The sequence below is a fragment of the Pinus tabuliformis genome, chromosome J (assembly GCF_031772625.1).
Source record: "Pinus tabuliformis cultivar Carrire ecotype Pingquan chromosome J, CPIR1, whole genome shotgun sequence".
NCBI classification, from domain to species: Eukaryota; Viridiplantae; Streptophyta; class Pinopsida; order Pinales; family Pinaceae; genus Pinus; species Pinus tabuliformis.
The window spans coordinates 1294757381-1294762111 of record NC_142295.1 but is presented as its reverse complement, the minus strand read 5'-3'; the positions used below and the strand labels follow the sequence as shown (position 1 = coordinate 1294762111).

General features: G+C 33.7%; 1 pseudogene across 1 annotated transcript; it reads left to right on the top strand.

The window, feature by feature from the left end:
• The first annotated feature begins 227 nt into the window (after positions 1–227).
• On the top strand, positions 228–4122 carry LOC149232030 (cytochrome P450 76T24-like; annotated as a pseudogene). The gene is made up of 2 exons (XR_016248118.1): positions 228–1201; positions 3249–4122. The product of XR_016248118.1 is annotated as a cytochrome P450 76T24-like (transcript).
• Positions 4123–4731: the final 609 nt, after the last annotated feature.

Here is a 4731-nt window from a genome sequence, read left to right as displayed (position 1 = left end):
TTTATAGTGCAAATTACCAAACCCGCTTTGTAGGTCATTGACAAGTTGAACCATGTGTTTGAAATTACTGTGCAATACATTGACAAGTCGTATAACGTGTTTGAAATTTCTCTGCAAATAATCTATGAAGCTTCGAATCAGCCTTTTCGTTTTCGACACCTACTAAAATCTATGGGATAACGATTTTCCATGAGTTAGTGACAATCCTTTATATATATATATAGACACGCAGAGGGAATGAAAGTGGAATATATCCTTATTCCTCACTCTGCCCAGTGAACCTCGAGCGTTTGTATGTGATAGAATGCTGATGGATATGGGACTGTTAATTTTGTATTTTGTACTGCCCATCTCCTCCATTATCATATACTTCATCTTGGGAGTGTGGAGGAGAAAGTACTCTCGGCTTCCTCCTGGGCCTCCGAGATGGCCTATTGTAGGAAATCTATTGCAGTTGAGTAATAGACCAAACGAATCTCTCTTCCATCTTGCTACCAAGTACGGCCCTCTCATGTCTCTCTCCCTCGGGATGCAAACCACAGTGGTGGCCTCCTCTCCCGCCATGGCAAAGGAGGTTCTCAAAACCCATGACCAACTCCTTGCTGGCCGGACCGTCGTGCAATCACTCAAGGCCATTTCCCACGAGAAGTCCTCAATAGTTTATGCTCAGTGTGGATCTCACTGGCGTATGCTCAGGCGTATATCCAATATGGAGCTCTTCTCTGTGAAGAGGCTAGAAGCTCTGCAACACCTGAGAAGAGATCAAGTGAATCGAACGATTCATGAGATTTATGGGGATGCCCTGGAGGGAAAGTGTGTGGATATTGGACACATTGTGTTCCAGTCCGCGGTCAATCTGTTAGGCAACATGGCCTTTGGTAAAGGCGGGTTCGATCTCCACTCTCAGGCTGTTGAAGAGTTGAAAGACATTGTTACCAAATTGATGGAACTCTGTGGAATTCCCAATATAGCGGACTTTTTCCCCTTTCTTCAGTTCTTGGATCCTCAGGGAATATCGCGTGGCGTGAAATTCTATATGGGGAAGAAATACGAGATTATTGATAAATTCATAGACGGTCGCCTAGCCACTAGAGGCAACAGCAGCGACAGAATTGATGATAGTGAGAAGGATCTCTTGGACGTTCTGCTAGATATGAGAAGTGATGATTTTACTCTCACTGATATCAGGGGCTACTTAACTGTAAGCCTTTCTTCACATGCTAAACTTAATATTTGATTGTTGACTTTAGAAATATTTCAAAATTTAACTAACTTTGATGGTGGATTTTTGGATATATATCAAAATTGAATCGAGAGGATTAAGTTCAAATTTTTTTTTAGTGATTTATATCTGTCCATTCTCAATTGAGCCCCTTATCCCTTATCCCTTCTCAATTGAGTCAACAGTTTACTTTTTTTTATTAATTTGATAATGATGTTTCTTTGATTGTAGACTCCAGTCATAGGAGGAAGTGAACCTGATCCTGATTACAGTCCAGCAGTAAAGTCAATAATAGAGTTTGTTATTATATTTTTATAATGGGAGGTTTAGTTGCAGAGTGTTTATTGTCTTTTTAATTAATTTGATAATGCTGTTTACTTAATTGTAGATTTCAGTTATAGGAGAGTCCAGCAATAAATTATTTTTAATTGATTAATCAGATTATGAGAGGGTCAAAGTCAACAGTAACAGAGTTAACAGGTGCTTTTATTGCTTTTTTTTAATTATTTTGATAGGTCTGCTTCTTTCATTGTAGATTTCAGTTAGAGGAGCGTACAGCAAATAGTCAAGTAGTCAATTTGATGAATTTGGTTGATGGTTCTTCTGCCTGATTACAGTCAAGTAGTCAAGTCAATAAATAATTGATTTTGTTATTCATTCTTTTAAATGGAATTTATGTTTATCTGATTAATCGGATTATGTTTTTATTCAAATGATGGGAAGTTCGGTAAGTAATAAAGTTAACGATTGATTTAATTAGTTTAATTTGATAATATTGTTTTTATAAAGGGAATAATTAATTTTATTATTGACTTTGTAATAATTTAATTGTATTGTAAAATTATATTTAAATATTAATAAATATAAATTTATTTATTTTTTAATTATATTTAAATATGATTAAGTAATTTATTTTTTTACTTTTTATTTTATTTTTTTAATAATTATTCATATATATTTTATTTTAAATTTAATTATTTAAAATTATTCATATTTTTATTTTTTTTAAGTTTAATTATTTTTTTAGTATAACCTGAAACCTTCTTTCATGGAGATGTTATTAATCCTTAACATTTTCTCTGAAATGTGTTGAGATAGTGCATGTCATCTTTTATCTCCAATTAAAATGGTTTTTGACTATATTTTTTTGTTTTTAAATTTTAATATTTAAAATTTTGATTAGTTTTTAGAATAATTTAGAAGTTTCTTTATAGGGAGATGCAATTACTCTTTAAATTTCTCTTTGATATGTTTTGTGACAGTGTTATCTTATTTGTCTTTGGTTATACTTTTTCATATTGGATTTGTTATATTATATGGTTTTTTTTTTCCTTTTTTAAAGAGTTTTGTTTTGTTTTTTTTTTTTTTTTTTTAATTTAGTAAGGTTACATTTTCATTATTTTCAATATATATCATCCCCATTAAAGTGGGGAATTGAACTAGTGATTTTACATCAATGAATGCCTTAACAAAACACTCAATCATCATTTATCCAAAATCTCCTGAACAAGATAATTTTGTTGTAGACTATTAACCTTGTGCAGATCTTGTAGACTCTAAAGTTTTACAACTACATATTTTTAAATCTGTATAGTAAATTTGATGCAAAATGATTAGTCTATATATTTTTAATAATATATATATATATATATTTATATATATAAACTTTATTATATATCCAAATTGTACTAAATTTACCATTGACATAAACTCAAATCATATATCGAATGAACAAATTGTACTAAATTTACAATTGACATAAACTCAAATCATATAAATAATTTTCTAGAATGACCATGCCATTCTTTTAATAAAATCATTAATTCTTTCCAAATATTTATATATATAGATTAGAGACAAAAAGAGAAGAAGTCGACTTTGTCTAGTCCAGAAAAAGTCGCAACCTGTTCGCAGATGTTGGGCATAGAGTATTAAATGTATCTTTAATTGAAAAAGTCGCAACCTGTTCGCAAATGTTGGGCAGAGAGTATTAAATGTATCTTTAATTCAATTTTGGTTGTTGTAGGACATATTTGGTGCTGGAACCGACACAACTACAACGACAATAGAGTGGGCAATGGCAGAACTGATTCGCAACCTGAGATAATGAAAGAGCTCAAAAGGAACTGGACGATGTGGTTGGGGCGAAAGCGGAAGGTGGAAGAAAGTGATACTGAGCGTCTCCCTTATCTGCGCGCAGTAGTGAAAGAAGTGTTTCGCTTTCACCCGACGGTGCCTCTTCTAGTCCCACACAAAGCAGACAGCCGTTGTGAGGTTGGGGGATTCGTGATACCCAAAAACAGCCAAATACTTGTAAATGTGTGGGCGATCGGAAGAGACCCTACGCTGTGGGATGAACCAACCATATTCATGCCAGAGAGATTTATGTGTGATAATAGAAGATAAGTGATATGGAGTATAGGGGACAACACTTTGAGCTGATACCCTTCGGAGCAGGAAGGAGAATGTGCGTGGGGCTTCCATTGGCGAGTCGGATGGTTCATCTGGTGTTGGCTTCTCTCATCCATTCATTCGATTGGGCACCTCCCAACGGCGTGAATGCTAAGAAGATCGACATGACTGATAAGTTTGGGCTCACGCTTAAGAAGGCAGTGCCACTATATGCAATTCCCACTCCACGCCTTCCTTCTGATATGTACTACTGAGGTCTATGCATGCATGTCGTTCTCTGATTCATCGGCTTGTCCGACTCACTGTGGTATGACTCATCTCACAGACACTCATACACGATTGCAATCAGATAACTGATAATAAACATGTCATATGCTTAGGGTAGATATTGTACTGGAGCGGTATATTATAAGTTTCAGAGCCAATAAGATCCGTTAATTGACAGTTCACATGCTTGGTATAGATAGTATACTGGACTGGTCAGATAAAGCCGTAGTCTTTAACGCGACTTTTTGAAAGCCTTTCCGGCGATTTTTTCCGGTGAAAATCCGGCAGTAATTTATTGAAATCCAAGTTTGATAACTAGTTTCTGCACAATGAAAGCGTCCCAGGGGTTTTTCAGGGTGCTGAATCCGAATATGCAGTTAAAAATCCATTTTAACTGCAACAAATCATGATTTCATCCCAATTTCTTCCGCCGGATTCCGTCACCGGAATCTCAAAAAGTCGCATTATAGACAACTCCTCAGATAAATGTCATGTAAGACTTCTCTTTAACGTTTTGTTATGTAAAGGGCTTTGCTACCTACTATTTTGGAAGTGAGAAAAGTGAGTTCATGGTTTAATTCGGTTTTCGTTATTTGGTTCTAATCTAGAGGGTTGACGTAGAGTATATATATATATATATATATTTTACACAATAATTTGTTTTTATTATAAAGTTTTATAAGTTTTATTTAATTTAATTATTATTTTAAAATAAATTATAATATTTATTATTTATTTATAATAAAACATATAAAAATACAATAATAATATTTATTGTAAAATATCATTTAACGATAAAATATCACATATAGTTGATGATAAATTTTAAA